At 38.3% G+C, this 14,847-nt stretch overlaps 1 protein-coding gene and 1 long non-coding RNA gene across 6 annotated transcripts in view; one reads left to right on the forward strand and one right to left on the reverse strand.

Moving 5' to 3' along the window:
* Positions 1-14,847, forward strand: part of LOC130912987 (mitochondrial import receptor subunit TOM70-like) — a 112,114-nt gene that overhangs the window by 93,608 nt on the left and 3,659 nt on the right. The gene's annotated exons all lie outside the window — the stretch shown is intronic.
* LOC130912989 (uncharacterized) lies at positions 10,404-11,714 on the reverse strand. The gene is made up of 3 exons (XR_009062686.1): positions 11,551-11,714; positions 11,438-11,485; positions 10,404-11,043 (listed from the first exon to the last, which is right to left on the reverse strand). It is a non-coding gene; the product is annotated as an uncharacterized LOC130912989 (long non-coding RNA).

Genomic DNA, 14,847 nt, shown 5'->3' on the forward strand with positions numbered 1-14,847 from the left:
ATAAAAATGGTGACATCTCTGACCTCAATAATTACCGTCCAATATCCAAGCTTTCGTTTTTATATAAAATTCTTGAATCTTTGATCAATTCTCAACTACGTTCTTTTATTGACTCATCTAACATACTTCAGCCGCAACAGTCTATTTTTCGCCCAGGTCACAGTTACACAATTACAGCTACAGTTTCTGTCTTAAATAACATTGTCTCCTTTCTTGATAATAACCTGTTCTGTGCTGCTCTTTTCATTGATCTTTCAAAAGCATTTGATACCGTTGATCATAAAATTCTTCTCCATAAACTGCAGGCCATTGGTTTAGATGTTAATGCTCTCAAGTGGTTTAAGTCCTACCTTACGGACAGAATACAAACTGTTGCTGCTGACTGTGTTCAATCAAGTCCACTTACTATTAAAAATGGGGTGCCGCAGGGGTCTGTCCTTGGACCACTCCTTTTTACGTTATACATTATTAATATTATTCTTCCTAATCAATGTTGTAATGTCCACTTTTTTGATGATTGCCGATGTTCCTCCTGTTTCTTCCACAGCTCTAGCTCTGACTCATTTATAGACTGCTTTTGATTAATGTTTTCAAATATCTCTTCATAACCACAGATTAGTTTTAAATGCTGAAAAAAACAAATACATGGTTTTCTCCACTTCCACCATTACCGACAATGACCTACCCGGAATCCCTAAATGGTACCCAAATTTCTCTCACTGATTCATACAAATACTTAGGAATTTGGATTGACAGTAACTTATCATTCAAAACTCATTTTCATCATCCAATCCGTAAACTTAAATTCAAACTTAGCTTCCTGTATAGAATCAAAGGCTGTCTGTCAAATTCGAACCGTGTGTTATCCAGAGGTTGCGCTAGACTTTTTCGTTGTCTGTCATTTTGACTGACAGGGTCATAAAAATCCGGTCATAATCTATTTTTACCCGTCACTTAAATTTTTTAAATGATAATAATGACATATTCAATAATATTTAGTTTTCATTCATCTTTAATTAATATTCTGTCCGAACAAGCTTAACAGAGAATCCACACCGCGCCATCACACATCAAGCAGTTGTGCGTTATTAGCACCTAGCTTGCCTTGAACACGGCTTTATAGGAAGGGTCGGACTTGACAAGTCATTAAAAAAAAAAAAAAAAAAAAAAGGGTTTGAGGATAAGCCTGAGAATGATCGGTTTTCTCTCTGCTCCATATAAGCAATATTTCACCATTGCTTACACGGCCGAGAGTCGGGGCAAACTGCTCGTATGTATGTGTGACATGCACGAACAGTGCGTGCATGCTATCGATCCATATACTTTGAATATAAGCCTATACAGGGATTATTTATGCCTGTTATTTGTGTCCTCTTTTTAATAAGCAAAATATGATATCCCTGGAATGACGGATGACAGCCAGCATGTGTGATTGTATGGTCATTTGTTTTGATGTTTCTACAGGCATATATAATCCCCGTTTAGGCTTATATTCAAAGTATATGGATCAATAGCATGCACGCACTGTTCGTGCATGTCACACACACATAAGGGCAGTTTGCCCTGACTCTCGGCCGTGTAAGCAATGTTGAAATATGGCTTATATGGAGCAGAGAGAAAACCGATCATTCTCAGGCTTATCCTCAAACCTATTTTAATTTTTTTATGACTGTTGTCATGTCTGACCCTTCCTAAAAAGCCGTGTTCAAGGCAAGCTAGGCACTAATAATGTACAGCTGCATTGCTACCATAGCTACCGTACCGTCTCTCGCTTTTTGATGACATAATTGCTGCATTAAATCCGATTTGCGGGACTGGACAGTACAGACCGCCGCGACAGTCTGGAAAAATGTGGCCCAGATCGGATTTAGTTCGGACACTCAGTTGCCTTGACATTTTTCCGAGTAAGGCCAACGACGTCATGCATCAAGAGAGACAATAGCTAATTAATATGCTCACTCGCCACCCTGTGGTCTGGGGTGTGAATTGCAACCTGTCAAAATGACAGATGGACTTGTTTTTTCCGTCACCGTTTTAAAAAACCGGTCATCGACGGAAAATATTCGGTTAACGCGACCCCTGGTGTTATCTTCTTTTGTTTCTGTTCTTGATTACGGGGACATCCTGTACTGTTGTGCAGCTCCATCAACTCTTCATCAGTTAAAGCCGGTCTATCACAGTGCACTACCTTTCATCACCAATGACAATTTCTGCACTCATCATTGTACCCTTTATCAAAACGTTAGTTGGTCTTCACTACAGTCAAGAAGAGATATCCACATCATGTTATTCATCTATAAGGCTTTTCTATGCAAACGTCCTTACTACCTCACATCTCTCCTGTCATTCAAATCCAGTAAATACAAAACACGATCAACTAACTACTTAACCCTAAGCATTCCACTCACACGCACTAATGTTGGCAGAACTGGCTTTAGCTATTATGCTACTCTTAAGTGGAACGAATTGCAATCTACTCTTAAACTACAGTCAATCATTCATCTTGGCGATTTGGAATCTCTTTTGTCCGATGTTTTTACTGATTATTGCAACTGTTTTCGTTAGTGTATTTTGTGAATGTTTCTTTGTGCTCAGGCCTCTCTTGTAAAAGAGATATTAATCTCAATGAGACTGCCTGATAAAATAAAGGTTAACTTAAATAGAAAATAAAAAAACACAGACAAGACTGAAAAAGCAGTTTCTGCTTTTGACCCCTCTTTAAAATAAAGTAGGGTTGCCAAACGATTAAATTTTTTAATCGAGTTAATTACAGCTTAAAAATGAATTAATTGTAATTAATCGCAATTCAAACCATCTATAAAATATGCCATATTTTTCTGTAAATTATTTTTGGAATGGAAAGATAAGACACAAGATGGATATATACATTCAACATACGGTACATAAGGACTGTATTTGTTTATTATAACAATAAATCAACAAGATGGCATTAACATTATTAACATTCTGTTAAAGCGATCCATGGATAGAATGACTTGTAGTTCTTTAAAAAAAAAAAATGTTAGTCCTAGTTGTAGAAATTTTATATTAAAACCCCTCATAATGTTTTCGTTTTTGAAATTTGTAAAATTTTCAATTAAAAAATAAACTAGTAGCCCGCCATTGTTGATGTCAATAATTACTTACACAATGCTTAGGGTGCAGAAGCCTATAAAATCTGTCGCACCCAACCGCCAGCAGAGGGCGGCAAAACTCCATAAAACAATTAACAAGTGTGCGTTTCACTGTACCGTTATTTAAATCTGTCAGAGCGGGGCATCTGCGTTAATTGCGTCAAGTATTTCAACGTGATTAATTTTTTAAAAAATTAATGCCCGTTAACGTGATAATTTTGACAGCCCTAAAATAAACTGCTGTATTTTAAGCCAAAAGAACTGTTTTGTTTGATAGAACAATATGTCTATATGCTGCAATAGCAGATTCGTGGCGCATTAAGCCCCAAACTATTTTTAATGTGCTTGCTTTATTTTCCTTGGAAACCCCCGTTTACTGATGTCGCGCAACCTCTTTTTTTTCAACCCAGCTATAAAAAGGTAAGTCATATCTTATTCAAAATGTCATTTTTAGCTGTGAATCATTAATTGATGTCTAATATTTTGTTTAAAAAAAATAAACAAGACTTTAAAAAAATGATTCGCATATTTTAAACATTAAAACATATTACGTCACAATGAAAAAACTGGTGTCTGTAAATAAGTCACGGATATCTACCTCATAACTATGGCTTAATTTTAGTTTTTTGTTACTGTCACATTTTCCCCAATATGTTAAATGATAATCGATCCAAACAAAGAAAATGTGAAAAAAAATAAAGAAAAAATTCTAAAAGGGGCAATATATGAAAAAGAACATCTCGACCACTCCTTGATGTCTGCGATTTCTGCATCGCGACCCTAGTAATAGTACCATGTTTCACCCCTGAAATCCCCCCCAAAATCCGGCTGTGGCCATTCGAATCTGTGTCTTGACACTCGATGACACATGCTACATGAAATTTTTGGATCGAAACAAGGTAAGTACACGATAATATCTCGTTAAAATCATGGCGTCTATAATTATGGTTTTGCTGTTTTTTGCTGTTTAATTTTTTTTTTTTTTTTAAATGCCCTCCTGTTCAAAAATGTTCTCATTAAAGTTAACGATGGCTTTGATCTGGCCAAAGAAGCCGGGCAGCAATCTGTCAATCATCGTTTAACTTGTTAAACAGTTTCTGCAAGGAAGCGCGGGTTGGAATGAATGTGTGTGTCTGTGGGGGGAGAATGTGGAGACTTCGAGACATTTAAATAAACGCCAGTAGTGATTATGAGGAGTTTGTAATTTCTACATGTCACTCCAAGAGTCACAGCCATGTTAGGTAAAAAGAAGCATTTAATCAAGCCAAACCTTTTTCTACTACAGTACTTTGTTCTTGTTTGAAAATGATTCAGTGGGACAGTTTAAAACGGATTATAATTATTAAATTTGAAGTGCTTAGAAAGCATTTATTAAAAAATATATATATACATTTTTCAAAATCATACTTTGGGGGAAAAAAGTGAGGAAAAAAATGTCTTATATGTATTAGGGTTGTTCCGATCATGTTTTTTGCTCCCGATCCGATCCCGATCGTTTTAGTTTGAGTATCTGCCGATCCCAATATTTCCCGATCAGATTGCTTTTTTTGCTCCTGATTCAATTCCAAACATTCCCGATAATTGTTCCCGATCATATACGTTTTGGCAATGCATTAAGAAAAAAAATGATTTAAACTTAATTCAATTGCTCCAAGTATCTTTTTTTTATTGTCCAACATGACAATGCTGACAATGTTCCTAGTTTTTTTTTTGGTGCCACACTTAGTGAGTGCGACAATAAATGGCAGGGGAGGATGTTTGTTGTTATTATGAACCAATCTGTAAACCAAAACTAAAGACTCTGGATGAGTGTAAGACATTTTGTCTGTAACATTAAATACAATTAGAAAACGATTTAATTAAAAAATATTAGGGGTGTCAAACGATTAAAATTTTTATCGAGTTAATTACAGCTTAAAAATGAATCATAATTAATCGCAATTCAAACCATCTATAAAATATGCCATATTTTTCTGTAAATTATTGTTGGAATGGAAAGATGAAGACTGATTTATACATTCAACATACTGTACATAAGTACCGTATTTGTTTATCATAACAATAAATCCACAAGATGGCATTAACATTATTAACATTCTTTCTGTGAAAGGGATCCACTGATAGAAAGACTTGTAATTCTTAAAGGATAAATGTGAGTTTGTATATTGTGACTAAATATTGGTATCTAGTGTATTTGTTGAACTAAACGAAGTGTTTGAATAGAATTTGCCCAAATGCATGATGGGAAGTGGCCATGACTGTGTGGAAGTGGTGCAACGATGACAGTGTGTGGTTGCAGCAAATGCTATATCTTCTCTGCGTTGGGTATATTGCATGGGTTAAGAAAATGATCAATCCTTGTCCAACTGCTCCAAAGTGACTCCCACAAAATACAGGATTGTCTCAGATAATTAGAATATTGTGATAAAGTTCTTTACTTTCTGTAATGCAATTAAAAAAACAAAAATGTCATACATTCTGGATTCATTACACATCAACTGAACTATTTCAAGCCTTTTATTATTTTAATATTGCTGAATTTGGCTTACAGCTTAAGAAACCTCAAAAATCCTATATCAAAAAATTAGAATACTTCCTCAGACCAAGTAAAAAAATAATTTTATAACAGCAAAACTAAATCAAACATTTGAAAATGTCCATTGATGCACTCAGTACTTGGTTGGGAATCCTTTTGCGCGGATTACTGCATCAATCCGGCGTGGCATGGAGGCAATCAGCCTGTGGCATTGCTGAGGTGTTATTGATGCCCAGGATGCTTCGATAGCGGCCTTCAGCTCATTTGCATTTGTAGGTCTGGTGTCTTTCATCTTCTTCTTAACTATACCCCACAAATTCTCGATGGGGTTCAGGTCAGGGGAATTAGCAGGCCAATCAAGGACAGTGATGCCATGGTCAGTGCACCAGTTACTGGTGGTTTTGGCACTGTGGGCAGGTGCCAGATCATGCTGGAAAATGAAATCCTCATCTCCATAGAGCTTTTCAGCAGATGGAAGCATGTAGTGCTCTAAAATTTCTTGGTACACAGTTGCATTTACTCTGGACTTGATGAAACACAGTGGACCAACACCAGCAGCTGACATGGCTCCCCAAACCATTGCTGACTGTGGGAACTTCACACTGGATTTCAAGCAACTTGGATTTTGCTCCTCTCCAGCCTTTCTCCAGACTCTGGCGCCTTGACTTCCAAATGAAATGCAAAACTTGCTTTCGTCTGAAAAGAGGACTTTGGACCACTCTGCAACTGTCCAGTGCTTCTTCTCCATAGCCCAAGTCAGACGCTTCTTCCGTTGTCTTGAGTTCAGAAGTGGCTTGACCATGGGAATACGGCTACAGGTATGGAGATGAGGATTTCATTTTCCAGCATGATCTGGCACCTGCCCACAGTGCCAAAACCACCAGTAACTGGTGCACTGACCATGGCATCACTGTCCTTGATTGGCCTGCTAATTCCCCTGACCTGAACCCCATCGAGAATTTGTGGGGTATAGTTAAGAAGAAGATGAAAGACACCAGACCTACAAATGCAAATGAGCTGAAGGCCGCTATCGAAGCATCCTGGGCATCAATAACACCTCAGCAATGCCACAGGCTGATTGCCTCCATGCCACGCCGGATTGATGCAGTAATCCGTGCAAAAGGATTCCCAACCAAGTACTGAGTGCATCAATGGACATTTTCAAATGTTTGATTTAGTTTTGCTGTTATAAAATTATTTTTTTACTTGGTCTGAGGAAGTATTCTAATTTTTTGATATAGGATTTTTGAGGTTTCTTAAGCTGTAAGCCAAATTCAGCAATATTAAAATAATAAAAGGCTTGAAATAGTTCAGTTGATGTGTAATGAATCCAGAATGTATGACATTTTTGTTTTTTTTAATTGCATTACAGAAAGTAAAGAACTTTATCACAATATTCTAATTATCTGAGACAGTCCTGTACATAGTCACTTTGGGAGTGTTGTAAAGCTTCTGCTCATTAATTGCACGGCTTTAGTGAATACTTGCACGTACTTCACTTGCTTGGCGTTGGCTTTTATCACTGTATCTAAGCAAAACAGCGATATTATAGGCTGTAACGGCAATGCGTGAATGGGTCGTGCTGCGCATGCGTTAATTGCGTTAAACTCCGATATTTTTTTTGCCGATTCCGATACTTTGAAAATGACGTGATCGATCGGGGCATCTTTAAAATGTATCTCTTTCCAGTGCCAGAGCTGAATAAATACATTGAGCACACACACACACACACACACACCAAAAAAAAAAGGGGGGGTATGCGCTACTACGCGGTTTTTCACTTATCGCGGCGGGTTCTGGTCCTTATTAACCGCGAAAAACGATGGAATACTGTACGATGATGAGTCATCCAAAGTCTTTCCAAACAGCTATTCAAGTCATCTAGTAAAAATTTCTTTAAAAAAAAAATATATATAATATATAACTATATTTTTTAATATCGCAATATAATATCGCAATATATTGCAAACCCCCCAAAAAATCGCAGCAATAGTTTTTCCAATATCGTTCAGGCCTACTTTCAAGTCCGTGTCCATATAGAGCATCGTATTTACGTTGTATTTCAAAAAGTGTTTGGAATGCTTAGTTCTTTTCACAATGTGTTACATGCACAGGAATGACACTGTAAGCTTGTTCAAATGACAATTACTATGATGAAAAGAGGACTTGTGGCTGTTTGTTGACGTTGACTGACAAAACTGTAAGAGCAAGTTCATGCATCAAGTACAGTTTCAATATTAGGGTTTGGCACTGAGCATCGATGGGAACCGGTTCTAACACTCCGATGCTCCCGGAGCCGTTCGAATTTTCAAATTTCGATTCCATGTTTCGATGCCCCGACCGAGCGGAAAAACATTGCTGCCGAAAACCACGAAGACGCCACATGAAGCGTGTTTGTGCATTGCACCTTGATCACAACAATGTACACGGTGCGGCGGCGGTGCTCAAAAGTTTGGGTCAACTTTCCAAAAAAAAAAAAAAATAGACCAGTCAGCTCAGTGCAACTACAGTGAGGCAAAAAAGACATGACGGAGGCCTGTAATTTTCTTCATCGGTGCACCTCAATGATGGGAGACAGAATGAGAAAAAAAATTCCAGAAAATAACGTCTTATTTTTAAAGAATTTATTTGCAAATTATGATGGAAAATAAGTATTTGGTCAAGAACAAAAGTTCATCTCAATGCTTTGTGATATTCCCTTAACTGATAATGACAGAGGTTTTCTGTAGGTCTTCAAAGGCTTTCACACACTGTTGCAGTTATTTTGGCTCATGCCTCCATGCTCCATCCTTTCAACTCCTCCCAAAGATTTTATGGGTGAGCTCTGGAGACCCGCTAGGCCACTCCAGGACCTTGAAATGCTTCTTACGAAGCTACTCTTTGTTTCCCGGGCAATAGGTTTGGGATCATTGTCATGCTGAAAGACTCAGACACGTTTCATCCTCAATGCCCTTGCTGACGGAAGGAGGTTTTCACTCAAAATCTCACAATACATGGCCCCATTTATCCTTTCCTTTACACGAATCAGGTGTCCTGGTCCCTTTGTAGGAAAAATGTGGTAAAGCATGATGTTTCCACTCCCATGCTTCACAGTAGGTATGGATACAATTCAGCATTCTTTCACCTTCAAACATGAGAAGTTGTGTTTCTACCAAAATTTTTTGTTTCATCTGACTAAATGACATTCTCCCAGTCCTCTTCTGGATCATCCAAATGCTCTCTAGCAATCTTCAGATGGGCCTGGACGTGTACTGGCTTAAGCAGGGGGACACATCTGGCACTACAGGATTTGAGTTCCTGGTGCCAGAGTGTGGTATTGATAGTAGCATTTATTACTTTGGTCCCAGCTCTCCCCAGGTCATTCACGAGCTCCCCCCGTGTGATTCTGTGATTTTTGCTCACTGTTCTTGGGATCCTTTTGAGCCCACAGGGTGACCAGATCAAGGCAGATGATCAGTGGTCTTGCATGTTTTCCATTTTCTAATAATTGCTCCGACAGTTGATTTCTTCACACCAAATTGCTTACCTATTGCAGATGAAGTCTTCCCAGCAAGATTCAGGTCTAGAATTTTGTTTCTTTTATGTCCTTTGACAGCTCTTTGGTCTTGGCCATAGAGGAGTTTGGAGTGGAGGTTGTGGACAGTTGTCTTTTGTACTGAGAATGAGTTCAAACACGTGCTATTAATAGAGGTAACGAGTGAAGGACAGAGGAGCCTCTTAAAGAAGTTACAGGTAACACTTTATAATAACTATCCGTTTTACTAGTTAACAAATTATTAGTAAACGTTTGATAAATGATTTATTGTTGATTTTGAAGTATTTGTTAACAGTTTTTTAAGCATTTACAGGGTGTTCCAATATGGTTGACCCCATTCTAAATGCCCATGCTAGTAGATGGATCTTAATAAAACTATATACACTTTATGTTGAAGGTCTTAAAGGGCAACTGAAGACCTTTCCGGATTTTGGTGTAATTTTATGAATATAGACTTTGGACGAGTTCGTCAAAACAACCATGACATTATCAACACGTAATTGTAAGGATAATTTGCGATTTTTTAGTTTTTTTGCACTCCGTTAATGGTCCCTTCGCAAACCCGGAAGTGTGACGTAGGCACCAGAAGACTACCCACAGCGAGCATAGCAGCAACAACGATGTCAGTGATATTTCCACCATGGGTAACCATTCAGGATTGCTCTTTCGTGACGCTACCGATGGCAAAGGCTCCCAGGAAAGATGAACTACAATTAATCCCTACATGTTTTAACCTGAGGCGTCAGATGACGGCGATTTATTGACACAGCAGATGGCGTCATGACGCCAATTGACAGCTCGACACTTCACGAACGGGAGAGTAAGTGGTAGGTCCAGCATCGGGATTTTTTTATTAGAATGCGATTACATGGTTGTATATTTTTCCATGCTCTACACATAGCTAAAACTGGATATTAGGTAATGGGACAGCTCCTACCGATCTAAATATGATAAAGCTAGCCCAAATGTGGCTAAATGAATGATGTGTTATTGATATTTCAAAATAAATGACAAAACCGTTTTATTTTCCAGGTGTTGCTGTAAACCGTCAAGTAATTACCCTTCCAAGAGTATGCCTGTGTCATCAGGAGATCCCAGACGTGAGAGCCAAACTTGAGGAGGCTGAAGCACTGACAGGGGCATGAATTACATTTAAAAAAAAAAAAAACATAAATTGTAAACAACATTGACACATTTTGTTGACTGTTTAATGTATTCTATTGGTATATAATATATTGTAATTATATTACATTCTGAAAAAATATTCAATAGGCCACAATAATAAATGATAGATTTATGTTGAATCAGCATTAGCTTTCGTTGTCAGATTGTGACACAACATGTTATACCAAGCACACAATGGCACACATCAAAGAGCATAATTTTAGTAAGGAACACAAAGTTAGGATAGCAACGGACTAGCGCAACATTTAAAAATGATAATGGCAGTGGGAAATATGTATTTACTCTTTTCTGTAGCATGAAGTGTTCTCTATACAAAGATAATGCATTATCATTAAAATATAAAGGTAACTAGATTTTTCTTTTAAAAAATGTGTACTGTATATATGACTAGTTTATGATTTCATGTCATCAAAATTTGCTACATTTATTTCTCCTAAATCATCGTCATCTGATGTCGCAGACGGAAGAAATTCAGCATCTGGCAGGCCTCATAGGATCTCTTCAGTCGTCATCGCTGGACACCGCATCACTTGGGTCATCATATGACTCGACCCACTCTCTCTTGATTTTGGGAAACTGGGTGGCAACTGACGTGCAACGCTTTTTTCATTGTGTTGAGGGTTTCCGCCACTTCATTTTTTATGTTTGGCTTCCTGGAGAAAAAAAAAAATCACAGCAGCATGAAAATATTGGATAAATCCAAATTTTAATTTAATAATAATTTCTTGGTGTTCAAATAATAATGCCCCAGTCATAGCAGCATCTATTTGATGCTATTGTTCCCTCTTCAAATAGGCAGACCACAGTTGAAGTATAAAAAACAACGAGCCAAGGACCTATTTGGTGCTGGGGACATTTGAATTTACATAACACCTATTGATATAGTAATAAAATCACATGAGTAGATGACATGTCAGCCAACCTATCTACTTATGACAGGGCAACAGCAAAAAAAAAAATTAAAATGTCACACTTCAACAAACAGGCAGTAGGAGTCCCCCTTCGTTTATATATAAAAAAAAAAAAAGCCATTAATGTTCTACTTACGTCTTTGTAAAACCAAGGTTGTATTGTAGGTTTTCAAAGCTGTCGTGGCTGAAATGATGAAAACAATGAGCCAATTGGGGACCTGTATGCATGCTAACAAAAACGGTCCAAACCTTTGCAGGAGACGTTTTTTTGGGACCACTCCTAGAGTCTCGAATCTTCCTGTGAGTAATTCATCGCTACACATCGAGATGGCATGACGAATCCCGAGTAAAACCCAGAAAATGTTTGCAATATTTGGCGAGGATAGCATGGTGCTATATTTCCGCATTCAGAGTGGTGGCGAGGCTTCCTGGAAGTTACGTCATGAGGTAGGAGTCGGCAGGACGGCGCGTCCCTCGTTGCTATGGTGTTGCTATGGCCATAACTAAAAAACTACGCGGTCAATTATTATTATTTTTTTTTTTATGTGACTTTTTGAGAGAGCGAATGACGCATTTAATACAATTCAACTGAGTAAAACACTTAAGAGCGAAATCTGAAAAGCTCTTCAGTTCCCCTTTAAGTTTTATTGGTTAAATATACAAAGAAAAGTACAAATATTTGTTGGTTCTATGGCAGATTTTCATAAATGTGCAACATGAGCGCTGCCTGCAAAATGCCTTATCAAAATGTCTTTTCTTTTGAAGTGAACGCCATTTCTTAACCTGAAAAGATAGAAATGCCAAACGTTACACACGAAAACTTGAAACGTTTCTACACAAACTGTGTTTCAGGTTAAGGACACCCTGTAAATGCTTAACAAACTGTTAACAAATACTTCACAAATCAACAATAAATCATTTATCAATAGTTTACTAATGATCTATTAACTAGTAAAACGGATAGTTATTATAAAGTGTTACCAAGTTACAGCTCTGTATGAGCCAGAAATCTTGCTTGTTTGTAAGTGACCGAATAATTCTTTCCACTATAATTTGCAAATAAATTCTTTAAAAATCAGACAAAGTGATTTCCTGGATTTTTTTTCCTCATTTTGTCTCTCATCGTTGAGGTACACCTATGATGAAAATTACAGGCCTCTGTCATCTTTTGAAGTGGGAGAACTGACACAATTGGTGGCTGACTAAATACTTTTTTTGCCCCACTGTATATCATGCAAAGGTTGCTGCACAACCAATAGGATTAAACACCTCTGGCTTCATGGAATATAAGTGCCAAGTGCATAGCTGAGTACCGCGCATTTGACACACTGCACCGGTCCTCGTCCTCTAACCAGTAAGAACCAAGTAAGTAAAACTATAAATGCTAATGTAGCTATATAAGCAGCTACTGTACGTAGTACGTTGCCGCCTTCGTTAAAATCAACAGTATTAAAAGCATCTTTTATTTTAGAATCTGTCGTGTTGCTTGTTTAGAAAGAAGCATTCCAATACTTTTTTTAATGTAAGCACATAGCAGAAACCACATAGCATCACATCACATAGCATCCTAGCCGGATGCTCTCATCGCTTTGTCTCTGCATTATACGTACACACGCCTACAGTGCCATTCACTGGCCTAACTAGTGTTGTTACAACATAAACATTGCATTTGTCTGTAAACACAACAGTATTGGTTTTACAAATAAGGAAACCTTATTATTTTGCCTCATTTACATCAAATTATAATCAATAGACAAACTTACAATGGGGCAATTAAGTATTTAGTCAACCACTAATTGTGCAAGTTCTCCCACTTGAAAATATAGGAGAGGCCTGTAATTGTCAACATGGGTAAACCTCAACCATGAGAGACAGAATGTGTGTGTTTGTGTGTGTGTGGGGGGGGGGGCAGAAAAACACATTGTTTGATTTTTAAAGAATTTATTTGCTATCATTGTGGAAAATAAGTATTTGGTCAACACCAAAAGTTCATCTCAATACTTTGTTATATACCCTTTGTTGGCAATAACGGAGGGCAAATGTTTTCTGTAACCCTTCACAAGCCTTTCACACACTGTTGCTGGTATTTTGGTCCATTCCTCCACGCAGATCTGATCTAGAGCAGTGATGTTTTGGGGCTGTCTTTGGGCAACACGGACTTTCAACTCCCTCTACAGATTTTCTACGGGGTTGAGATCTGGAGACTGGCTAGGCCACTCCAGGACCTTGAAATGCTTCTTACGAAGCCACTCCTTTGTTGCCCTAGCTGTGTGTTTGGGATCATTGTCATGCTGAAAGACCCAGCGATGTCTCATCTTCAATGCCCTTGCTGACGGAAAGAGATTTTCACTCAAAATCTCTCGATACATGGCCCCATTCATTATTTCCTTTACACAGATTAGTCATCCTGGTCCCTTTGCAGAAAAACAGCCCCAAAGCATGATGTTTCCACCCCCATGCTTCACATGATGTTTTCACCCCCATGCTTCACAGTGGGTATGGTGTTCTTCAGATGCTGTGTTTCGACCAAAAAATTCTATTTTGTTTTCATCTGACCATAACACTTTCTCCCAGTCCTCTTCTGGATCATCCAAATGCTCTCTCGCGAACCGCAGACAGGCCTGGACGTGTACTTTCTTCAGCAGAGAGACACATCTGGCAGTGCAGGATTTGAGTTCCTGGCGGCACATTGTGTTACTGACAGTAGCCTTTGTTACTGTGGTCCCAGCTCACTGTAGGTCATTCACTAGGTGCCCCCGTGTGGTTCTGGGATTTTTGCTCACCGTTCTTGTTATCATTTTGACGCCACGGGGTGAGATCTTTCATGGAGCCCCAGATCGAGGGAGACGATAAGTGGTCTTGTATGGCTTCCATTTTCTAATAATTGCTCCCCCAGTTGATTTCTTTACACCAAGCGTTTTACCTATTGCAGATTGTCTTCCCAGCCTGGTGCAGGTCTACAATTTTGTCTCTGGTGTCCTTCGACAGCTCATTGGTCTTGGCCATAGTGGAGTTTGGAGTGTGACTGACTGACATTGTGGACAGGTTTCTTTTATACCGATAATGACTTTAAACAGGTGTCATTAATGCAGGTAACGAGTGGAGCCTCGTTAGACCTCGTTAGAAGAAGTTCGACCTCTTTGACAGCCAGAAATCTTGCTTGTTTGTAGGTGACTAAATACTTATTTTCCACCCTAATTTGGAAATAAATTCTTTAAAAATCTAACAATGGGATTTTCTGGGGTTTTTTTCTACATTCTGTCTCTCATGGTTGAGGTTTACCCATCTTGACAATTACAGGCCTCTCTAATCTTTTCAAGTAGGAGAACTTGCACAATTGGTGGTTGACTAAATACTTATTTGCCCCACTGTATACTAATGCTTGGTCATAGCTCCCAGCTAAGGTGCATGTATGGCAAAAGAATATGTGTAAATGTTTTCTCTGAAAAATGAACACCTTTGTGAAAGTGCACTGTTGTGGAAAGAATCCTCATCACATTTAAGTTCACAGACTGATATTTATATACAAAAATAGCCCTATGAGAA

This window comes from Corythoichthys intestinalis, chromosome 3 (assembly GCF_030265065.1).
Source record: "Corythoichthys intestinalis isolate RoL2023-P3 chromosome 3, ASM3026506v1, whole genome shotgun sequence".
NCBI lineage: Eukaryota > Metazoa > Chordata > Actinopteri > Syngnathiformes > Syngnathidae > Corythoichthys > Corythoichthys intestinalis.